Source organism: Cupressus sempervirens, chromosome 3 (assembly GCF_028749045.1).
Source record: "Cupressus sempervirens isolate cs-2001-9-10 chromosome 3, ASM2874904v1, whole genome shotgun sequence".
In the NCBI taxonomy this organism is placed as follows: domain Eukaryota; kingdom Viridiplantae; phylum Streptophyta; class Pinopsida; order Cupressales; family Cupressaceae; genus Cupressus; species Cupressus sempervirens.
The window spans coordinates 289,546,175-289,558,626 of record NC_143120.1 but is presented as its reverse complement, the minus strand read 5'-3'; positions in this window follow the sequence as shown (position 1 = coordinate 289,558,626).

Here is a 12,452-nt window from a genome sequence, read left to right as displayed (position 1 = left end):
TGTTTTGGGGCCCAAAAAGGAGACTTGGGTCTCAAGAAGGTGAAATAGGGCCTTGAAAAAGGCACTTTGACCCAAAAAGGCATGTTGGGGGCCCAAAAAGGACACCTAGGTTGTGAAAAAGGTCAAATAGGGCCTTAAGAAAAAGTGTTTGAGCCTAAGAAGGTGCTGGAGGGGCTAAAAAGAAATGTTTGGGCCTAAAAAGGTGCTTGATGAGTTTGAAAAGGACACTTGGGCCTTGTAAAAGGTGCTTGAGGGGCCTAAAAAAGGTGCTTTGGGCCTAAAAAGGCACTTGAGGGGCCTGAAAATGACACTTGGGCTTTGAAAAAGGCACTTGAGAGGCCTAAAAAAGCACTTTGGGCCTATAAAAGGTGTTTTGGGCCTAAAAAGGCACTTGAGGGGCCTAGAAAGGACACTTGGGCCTTGAAAAAGGTGCTTGAGGGGCTTGAAAAAGGCGCTTCAGTCTAAAAAGACATTTTGGGCCTAAAAAGGTGCTTGAGGGGCATGAAAAAGGCACTAAAAGGTGGGGGGCAAGCTCTCACGCTTACGCTTACTTATTTTGTGCCCTCGGTTAAGTGATGATGAAGGAATCTGACAGATATATGGCCTTTTGAGATAGCATTGATATATTTGTTGAAGGAGGCTAGACCAATCGTGGCCACTACAACATAAATAAGACTAATGATCCGTTGGGAATTGTTGTGCTTGGCAAGAGGATGGAAAAAGGAATTCTACCGATGCCTCTTGTGCTATTCGCATTGTGCCAAATCTTCTAAAGCCTAGCAAGATGTTTCAGGACGTAACGACGCTGCTTCTTAATACCGTGGAGTCACTTCAGATGTTATATAGCTTATTTGAGTTGGAGTGAGTCAGGAATTGACAAGAATTTTGGAGTGTTGTTAATTGTTCGGGCTTTTGCAGCTATTTTTGACAATTATTACTCCCTTTTGAATATTTTTGCAATTTTGAACAATATTGGAATTTTTTTGGGAATTTTTGACGATTTTTGAATTTTTTTGATAATTTTGGGTGATTTTTGAATTTTTTTGATAATTTTCAACAATTAAAATTTTTTTTTTGATAATTTTGGATGGTTTTTGAATTGGTAATTTTAGGCAATTTTTGGATTTTTTGGTAATTTTTAGATGATTTGTGAATTTGCATGGTAATTTTAGATGGTTTTGAAATTTTGGGGAATGGAGTGAGGATGTGAGTGAGATTTTTTGGGATACGGGGGCTAACCAAGATCGTGTGAGGTACCTAAAGAGGTAACAAGACCAAGATGGGCCAAAAGCTAGAAAAATGGGTGTTGATAGCTATATTTGAGATGTGGGAGACAATGGAAGGAGTGTGGGACATCAAACAAGTTGAATGAGGGTGAAAATAGGTATTGATGGTCATTGGTCAAGGAAGGTAGCTGAGATGTGCATTGATTTTCCTACAATTCATGTATACAGTATCTCAATACATAATCTGACTCCCTGTTTCTCTTAGTTTATTGTTCTCCACTTTGTTGCTGTCATACTAGCTATTTCTACCACTGTGAACTACATCTGATGCCTAAGAACCACTGAACTGTAACCCACAAGTGTTTCTCAATTAGGTATGTGTGAAATTAACTTGACTATGCTAGATGAGCCTTAAACAAGCAAAATTTGTCCAGAGACAATTGCTTGAGGGTTGTCTTGATTGTTTTTCAGCATTGAAGGACTTTTGTTGTTTAGGGAAGTCCAAAGGTGTTGTCTCTCGCCCCTTTTCAAACCAAAGGTGGCATCCTCATTTCTTTTGTACCAACATAGCTTCTTTTTCCTTTTTTTCTTTAATTTTTTTTTTTTTTTTAATGTTTTTGGCGATTTTGGACAATTTTGGATTTTTTTTGGGAATTTTTGATGATTTAAAATTTTTTTTTGATAATTTTGGGTGATTTTTGAAATTTTTTTGATAATTTTCGAGAATTTTGGAATTTTTTGATAGTTTTTGAATTTTTTGGTAAATTTAGGCAGTTTTTGGATTTTTTGGTAATTTTTAGAAGATTTGTGAATTTTTATGGTAATTTTAGATGAATTTGAAATTTTGAGGAATGGAGTGAGGATGTGAGTGAGATTTTTTGGGATACAGGGGCTAACCAAGACTATGTGAGGTACCTAAAGAGGTAAGGAGACCAAGATGGGCCAAAAGGCAAAAAAATGGGCGTGGATAGCTATATTTGAGACACAGGAGACAATGGAAGGAGTGTTGGACATCAAACAAGTTGAATGAGGGAAAAAATAAGTATTGGTGGTCATTGGTCAAGGAAGGTAGCTAAGATGTGCATTGATGTTCCTGCAATTGATGTCTACGATAGCTCAATACATAATCTGACTCCCTATTTCTCTTAGTTTATTGTTCTCCCCTATGTCACTGTCATACTAGTTGTTTCTGCCACTATGAACTACATCTAAACTATAATCCACAAGTGTTTCTCAATTGGGTATGTGTGAAATTAACTTGATTATGCGAGATGAGCCTTAAACAAGCAAAATTTGTCTAGAGATAGTTGCTTGAGGGTTTTCTTGACTATTTTTCAGCATTAAATGACTTGTGTTATTTAGGGAAGTCCATAGGTGCTATCTCTCACCCCTTTTCAAACCAAAGGTGGCATCCTCACTTCTTTTGTACCAACATAATTTTTTTTTAATGTTTTTTTAATTTTATTTTTTTGGTATTTTTGACGTGTTTCACAAAGCTCTAGACATAAAACCGTCTGAGATGAATACTATTGATGGGTTCTGCTCGATCTGTGCCATCACAATCTAAAAGTCTGTAAGTACCAATCCGAAAGGACTCTATGATAATGTAAGGACCAATCCAATTGGCCTCCCATTTTCCTTTCTTTTCCCTAGTCGCTTGGTTCTTAGGGTTTTCTCAGAGTACTAGGTCACCAATCTAAAAAACATGAGGTTTGACCTTTTTGTTCTAATGTCTCGATAACCTATTCTGATACACTTTGAGGTGTTCATGTTTCACACACTAATGTTCCTCTAACAATTCTAGTTGTTCTAGATGGGCCACTCTATAATCCTCATTTGATAGGACGTCTTGAAGAGTAACTCTCAAGGATGGGATCTCAACCTCTAACAAAAGAATGACTTCACAACCATAAACTAAGGAGAAGGGTGTTGCGCATGTAGCACTAGTACATTTGAGGTCATTTTTTGACCAAATTTGACCAGATTCGACCAATCCATTGGTCAAAAATTTTCTTGTCAAAATTTTGACCAATAAGTTGGTCGAATTTTTTTAAAATTGTTGGCACATTTTCTACCAAGCATTGGTTGAAATTGTCATGCATTGCTTGAAATTTCGACCAATGCTTAGTCAAAATTTTTTTGACGCTCATAATTGTTGAGGTCCACTTCAGCGATGGCCCTTCCTGTGAAATTATTGTCTAAAACCTTTCTAATGAGATAATGTGTTATGAGCTCTTCATCAATGGGATGGAACGTGAATCCAGGAGGCAGTTGTGCATCACCCATATCATGACTGTAACTAAAGTTAAGAGCCTCTATTATTTAATTCTCTTCCCCATCACCAGCAAAGAAAATGAATATGGGTGATAGGGAAGAGAATTCAATAATAGAGGCTCTTAACTTTAGTTACAGTCATGATATGGGTGATGCACAACTGCCTTTTGGATTCACGTTCCATCCTACTGATGAAGTGCTCATAACACATTATCTCATTAGAAAGGTTTTAGACACCAATTTCATAGGAAGGGCCATTGCTGAAGTGGACCTCAACAACTGTGAGCCTCAGGGAGGGTTCAATTCCCTCCTTTAATATTCACTATGTGTATAATCCCACACACCCATTTGATCTCAAATGATGATATATACTGAATGTTGACTGTCTATGCTGAGTGCTCGAAAACCATCCATTTCATGCCTTTATCTGTACACAATGTCTTTCTAGTTTCTTTCTACTCGCACACCCATTTCATTTCATATGAGCATCTAAAAATTGTGTCACTCTAAGCTCTCAACTGTTTCCTCTTGATTGATCATCTCATAACTATTGAATGAGAGCTTTGGGATAAGCTATAGGCATCCATCAATGCATAAAGGATTAACGGTGTAGATGAAGTAGTAGCATTTACCTTGGGAGACATGCTTGCAAAATGGAAGCATAGATAAGTCATGTGAACTGTTTGACAGGATGCCTGAATGTAATGTGGTCATCAAAAGCCATGGTTGTTGGATATGCACAAAATAGATATATTGAGAGAATATATTTGTTTAATTTGCAACTGCCCTAGTAGACATGCATGCAAAATGTGGAACCCTAGATGAATAGTTCAACTAAATCCTCCTCCTAGAGGAAGGCTACAACAAATACATAGTTCAATTGAATGGTCTATAGATACCATCAGGATCAACATTTTGAGCAATCCATCAGGATCCTAAATTTCCACCTACACATTAATGAGGCTTGGCTCAAGCACTTCTTTTGGTGTTTGAACATAACCAATGAAGGTAATAAGTAGAAAATTCTATATCAGAGTTCAACTTTGGCAATTCAAATTCTGTTTACTTCATGAAGAATTATCAAGACTTGTCCTTGAAAAGTAGATATCAATTTTTATTAAATGTAGTGATCAATTCCATCAAAGCTAGGCCATAATGTCAAAAACCTCATGCCAAATAGATATTTAATGCCCATTCACCATTACATTGAATGCGAGAAATGAAAATCTACTATTCCCTTAAAACATTTAGGTGCTGAAACAACTCATCTAGTGATATCCAATTGATTAAATGGTTTCCAGCCAACAAAACATTTTTGAATCTGCATCACATAGTTCAAGTGAAAGAAAAATGTCTCTTTTACATTAAAGAATTTAATAGTTGAATTTCCATCAATGGACACAAATACTAAAAGAATGAAATCTGATTTTTGCAATCCACAATATCTAAATTGTAAAATTAACCTGCTAACTAAAAAAATACCAAAGAGAATGTGGGACATCCATCATCATGTATCTTCAAGGCTCCCTAAATGAAGGATTTGGCTTCATAAACTTTAAACACAAGTGATGATAATCTCCATAAAGACAACTAGAATTTTTGGGCTACATCTAGGGCATGCATGATCGATCCTTACTAAATAGTGGCTTACCACCCACTCTTTGTTGATTTTAATTTGTCTTTTGTTTATCTTTGTATTATGGCTTTTATGTGTTATCAACCAATTCTCAATCTATATATAGGACTATGGTGCTGATCAAACAACTAGAAAAAAGGAGAAAGAGCAACATCATGCCTTGTCAGGATGCCACTATCACTTTTCATCGATGATCTCAAAGAATCTATCAAAAAACAATGAACTCAACTTGCCTCTATTCAAAATGCTTTCAAGCTTAACAACACAAAATTTTGGGCACACATAGACAATGAGATGGAAGATATGGAGTGGCTGGGAACACAGGTTCAACAGATGACTACAACTAAACTAGCATGAAATGATAATCTCCACAAAGGCACTCTGAAGAACTAGGGAACATTTATCACATGAATAATCAATCCATCTTGACAAGTGGTTTGCAAACCACCTATCATTGGGTCAAAATCTATTTTCAGTTTTTGTTCTCCTTGTATTAAGGGTACTACTATTACATTTTTTCATCCAATTCTTGGTCTGTGTGTATGACTATAGGTAGTTGGCATATTCTTTATAGGGCCTATGGGAATATTGATAGGCAACCATTACCATTAAATAGATTACCAAACAATCTTTAATTTCATTTGTACTCAAAGCTTAACAATTTCACATCTATCCATTACTTAAAATGACAAAATAGTACTTTTAAGCCCAAGAGTAAAATCTATGAGAATGGAATGGTTTGAGTTATACTTGAGCATTGACCATGTACTACTTCCAGAGATGCCTACTTTATCATTCCTCTAGTAACAGTGCCTTGTACTAGATCTTGCCAGACTTTATACAAATCTTGAATGAGCTCTTGCTGGTGCACTTGAGCACAAACTAGGCCTACATACTTTGTGACTTCAGGCTAGTCTTGAGATGTAACCACCTGACATTTGCATCAAACCCAAAATATTAAGATAAGCATTTTTCATATGAATTGTGTGAACCAGAACAACAACAAACAATGATCTATATTGAAAACCTACTGCTGCTATTGATGGATTGGAATCTTCTCCAGGGTGTGGATGTTTAACATCTACCCCACAGGAGTCTAAAAGACATTGTGAAGAAAAGTAGTCCTGTTGTTGGTAGGTATAAACTAAAGTCTAAAACTCAAAGCACACATTACAACATCAAACACTTGAAGAAACTATTAACAATACACCATAGCTAAGGTGGAGCCCCTTTTGATGGCAGAATAAAGTAATATTAATTACCTCACAACCAACTAGAGTCAACAATATTGTTCCAAAACCTCCAGCAAAGATCCCCTTTTGAATAAAAGAGCCCAAAAGTTGAACAAACAAGGCCAATACGGCCACCCCACTGTAGTATAAAGAGCATTGGTGGTGAATTCAAGTCCAAGCTGCAAAAGCAAAGACGTTTACATAAAAACTAAGCAACGCTGTCTGGCAAGAAAAGATATATAAAGATTTCCAACTGAAATTACAAATTGATGCTGGAAAACTTAAACCATAAGAATTGTTCTGTAGAATAATAAAACAAATGATGATAGCATACATTTCTCATTTCCAGGCTGTTCTGGTGCTCAGTGGCAAAGGGAGTATGTTGATATGAGTAAAGCAAGGTTCTTCATGAAGATCTCCGCACTTATTCTATCCATCACTCTCTTCCCATCTACACCCCGCTCGGATGGTCTGCTTTATAGTCATTTCCCAAACTTCACTAAGTGTTTGCCTAGTGGAAAATTGATCTTTACAAGGACTTTTTCTCTCAACCTCAATTTCATTGAATCCAAGAGTGGAAAAACAATCCTTATGGGAACTCCATGGATTTTCAACTTCAATTTCATTTTTTCTTACCATCTAGGAGTGGATAATTTACCTCCTCAAGGACTATTAATCTAGACATGGTGGAATTATAGGGACTTTTGATCGGGCATGGTGGAAAATTGATCCCTACAGGGACTTTGCACTTTGCAAGATTTCATCATTTTGTGTCCAAATTTAAAGGTAACATAGGAAATTTATACACAATAGAAACCAATTGACCTACCAAAATACTCCAACGCTTAATGTTTCCTTACAATTTAAATACTAACAATAAAAACATCACATGTACCACCTCCCACAACAAAATATGTTTTATTTTCCCTCAGATATTTTTTGTATTTATAGAAATACTTCTCCAAATTTGATAATTTGATACATATTACCAACAAATGTGGAAATCCAAGAAGTCCACTTATTGAAGAAGATTAAAAATTAAAGAAGTAAGAAACTTAGAGTGCAAGATCAAGAGAAATTCGGAGAAATGGTCCAGCAAGGCAATCTAAGAATATGCTTTGTTGAGAACGATGGACTCTCCAACACAAGGAATGATAGTATAATCCACTCAAACTAAAACAAGAGACAACCAAAGTTCTAGTCAAGAAGCTATCTAGGGTGCAAAAATGTGTGAGAAACTATAGGACCAAATAAAATTAATTCCAATTTCTAACTTTGACATTATAATTTTTTGTGCTTGCTTCTAATATTATTATTATAATTACTAGTCTAGATGTAACATCTGGTTCTTCTACAACTTAAAAAACAACAACTGAATTTAATATTCTAATTTATCTGTTGAGATATATCTAAACTAACCACTAATAACTAAATCTATTTTAATTACTAAATTTAAAATTTATTATAATGTTTGAGAATACTGAAATTTAACTCTAATCTAAATTGTTGTAAAGAAAATCTACATCTAACATACTAAAAAGAATCAATTTATGATACATCTATTAAACGGAAAGAATCGTTCAGTTATATACATATATTGCATAAAAGAAATAAAGAAACTTAAAAAGAAAAAAGATACGTACTAATTTACTTGAGAGACCTTTCCAATTAATTGACCAAACTTTGACTTTGGTGAGAGGAGAAGCATTAACATAGGCTTAACCTCCCAACCGCAGACCTTTTTACTTATCCCCACAAGTTCTAAATAAATAGAATGGCCCTCCTTACCCTGAGGTCAGGCTTGAGACGTTCATTGATCCATTAATTGAAGTACTTAGGTGGGTTGAGGTCCCAACAGCTATTCAGTTGAATAGCTGAAGTATCAAGACAACAACACAATATTTTTGTTGTAGCATGTTTGCCCTTTTATTGCCTTGGCCAAGGATTTTTCAGAGGTGGGTTTTATTAACCTGATCTCCACCGCTTAGCTGGTTAATAAATATTCAAAGTGGATTTACATGAGCTAATCAGATTATTTTGAATATTACCAATTATTGATATCTTTCTTGTTTTTCTTGTGTCAGATTCATCTACACTTCACACCATCAATAGATCTTTAGATCGGTGATTCCTCGGTGCCTGAATTCGTTACATCTTATTCTTATTCATAAGATTATTATTATGCATTCTTAGAATTTCCTTGGTATTCAGTGTTGATCATTATTACTGATTTTGGTTGATTAAGGCAGAACAGTTCATGACACGAGCTGATAATGGTATAGTTCTATATTCAAAAGTATTGTTGAATGAAGTGGTAATATCAGACAAATAAAATGAGATTAGAAATCTTATTACTTTCTTTATCAACACTATCATAAGCATCATCTACCTTTATTGCTAAACAATGTTTACAAACTCTGTTGGTATTCTACTAATATGATAAGCACAAGTGTAATATTATGACTCAATCTGTACACACAACTCCTTCACACTATTTCAACTTGACTCAGAAAAGAAGATGAAAAAAGATGGAAAAACGTGAGCAAAGAAAATAAAATCATTTTTAATTCACCCTTACTTGTCTACAATTTACTGTGCACCATACTTGGTGAAGTCTTCAATATAAGTTGAATTCCGTCACTCAAAAAATGTGCAAGAATGGCTTCACATAAACTCAGATGTATGATTTCGTGGTTAAACAAAATGATGTGGCAGGCTATGAATATTTGGGCAGAAAGGTCGATGGATCTTAGAAGGAAGTCTAGAACAGATAACTCACGATAGAGAGACTTTCATTTATCACCAACTCAAATATTTGAGACCATGGCAGAAGCATGAACAGATGGGAATGTTTTTACCTCCTTTCAAAAATGAAAAGGCAGTATATAAAAGATATTGATCGGCTTTTCATCTTCTGTCATTACAAGATTGAAATGCGATTGAAATTCCCATGAATTGGAAAATATGAAACGTTGGAACAAGGGGTGGAAAGTTTTATTAATATAATTTAATATTATATTATTATTTTGGTTAGTTTATAATTAAGTATATACAAAGTGACATTATTGTATTATAGATCCTAATATAATAGTGCCACTTTGCAATATTTAATTGTGATTTTAATCAAAATAATGATATAATATTAAATGATATTATTATTTAATAATTAAAGGTAAGATTTTTTTAATTTAATTTTACAATCTTATATTATTTTTAGCTCATGTAACTGTCCACTTTGAACTTTGTTGTCAAGCTTTAACAATCTTGCCATGACGTCTTTTTGATCAAACCTGATATTCCTGATAACTAGGTCATATGTTCATCCCATTTCCGTATGACCTCATTTTGTAATGCTTCCCCTCCTCCTCGAGTCTTTATCCTACAACCTTCAAAACAATCATTCTCACCAAAAAAATCAATTTCATAATTCATAATTTTCTTAAATAATATCATTAGGAATTTCATCATAAATAATAACTAATTGAACAATGGTTAAAAACTATATTCGTTTCACATGAACACAATGGCTATAAACTATATTCATTTCACATGAACACAATGGCTAAAAACTATATTCATTTCACATGAACACAGCGGCTATAACTACCATGATGAAACAACGACTAACTTCACTTGAACATGACAATTTTATTCTGGTTCAACGGCTATGTTTAACTAAAGAGAAATTAGGGCAAAAATTGGGATGTAACACTAGAGTGAGATTCAACATTGTTTGTCTTATTACTTGTATAAAACTACTGACAGTATGCAAGATGGTTGATGAGCAGCTATCCAAATAAGTATGATTATGACCATTTCCATGGCAAACACCAAAACATGTTGTTGTGAGGGAAAAGCTTAGAAGGATACAAGATACTGATATTAATAAAAAATAATTTATTAATCATATTCTAATTTACATGGTGGAATGCTCATATTGGTTGAGGCAAACATGCATTCCCCATGTATGCAAGAGAGTTACCAATTTCTCTTTCAATTAGAGTCATCCTGTCTCATAGGCTCTTCGGTTGCAAACCCCATATTTGTAACCTATTTTATTCTTCTGAAAAACACTTAGCTAGTGTCTACCAGGTTTCTATGAATCAAGGTATCAAGTTGTGGTTATTACATCTTGTTCTCAAAAAAAGACTTTATTCAAACACCTGATGGGGCACAATCAATATCTTGAAGGACTGTAAGAGCTGACAAAAACTTGTGTTCAGAAGCATAATTTAGTGCACAGTCAAAATGGAGATAGTAGGTTGTCGAACACAAAATGATAGTAAGCATGTAAAAGGCAAATCAAATTGAAATCAAAGGTCTTATACATCCTAGGACATCTCAAAATAAAAATAGATAAGTAGAAATATCACTATAGGAAAATAATGTAAAATAGTACAAAAAAATGATGGGCTAAAGACAACCTAGAGTTAGCTGATTATAAATATCTACTTCATGTTGTTTATATGTAGAATATTTACAAAAATTTGTATATACTCAAGATAACCAGGTGTGATAAAGGACATACCCTGTGGCTTGGACATCAAGCATCTGCCCACAATGTTTTCCCAAGAGCTCCACAACAACACCCACATATGTTTTTGGTACTTCAACAATAGCAATCTGCATTTCATTATTTCTAACATATGAGAAGTAATTTTTGATATTGCAAATGCATATAGTATATACTTTCATCATCTTTTCATCATTTTACTCTTTATAGGATTCCACAATCATCAATAGAAATCCAGGATGATGAGGATATTATTGTACCTAATAGGGTTCAAACAATTTATCATTAACTTTTTTGTTTATAACTTTAGGTGGGCCTATCATAAAATCAAATCCTTCCCTCTGCCTACAAGATCAAAATGTCAAAATAATTGTCAAAGGTTCCTTTTGATTGTAAGATGTTTAAGATAAATAGCTGCACAGTGATAAGAAACTAGCTCCATAATTATAAATGTGTTGCAGCTTGCAAAAGAACATATTATTGTAATTAACCATATCTAGCTTGGAGAAAATAAAAATCCATATACACCTACATGTTCTCAATTAGCATTGTTATATGCAATGTACCCCTCCCACTAACAATGAATGTATCAGTTGTTTCCCCATCTTCAACTTTCATTGCCAAATTCCTCTCAAGTTCACGATAAAGATGTTCCCTAATTTTTTTGTTTGTCACATGTTTGCCCTGAAAAATTTTTCAAAGGAAAAATGAATTAGCTTGATCAATAGAAGTTTCTGTGATAAGTACATAAACATTATTTGACTTAATCAAGGAGAAAACCTCACACCCAACAAATGGCGAAGTGTTGATTGCAAATGCCATTTTCACAATAGGTTGTTCAATTTTAATTCCAGGCAAAGTTGAGCCATTAACTTTATCTGCCAGAGTTTCACCAATCTGTATTGATCATAGTACATAACCAAAAACTATACATTTCAGTATTACCTTTAAAATTACTCAAAGGAAATTCTTCGCGATGGACAAGATTAGGAATGCAAATTAAGGATATTTAATGGATGAATAGAGGAACATATATATGTACAAGGACATCATTTATACCACAGACAACACAAATATCTCTAGCTTCGACCATTTCAACTGGAACTTGTGTAAAATTCTCATACACAAATAGTTCACTGACTTTACCCAACCTAAATTTTTCATCCAATGAATACACCTGTAGAAGTTTCAATTAAGAAGAGCTACAATTAAATTTATAACTTAAATACCTGATGAAGACCTCTTAAAAATTAGATGAATAGAGAAAATAATGTTAGACCAGTAGGAAAATAGCATTAGAAAGGTAAAATAAATGTAAATAGTAAGAAAAGAAATATTATCTCAGCAAATATCTTTAACTTCACATATACTTCGACATTTGTGAAAGATTTCTAAAATATTCATAATAAAACTAGTGCTGTTACCACCATCCAATTTTTCTTAGCATAACATATATGGCCTTGGTTTGTCCATTTGACCCATTCATAGCATTCAAGTAACATTTATATTGAATGAAAATAGCTACATCAATTTATAAAATAATTTTGATATGAAATAGGAATATAAAATCC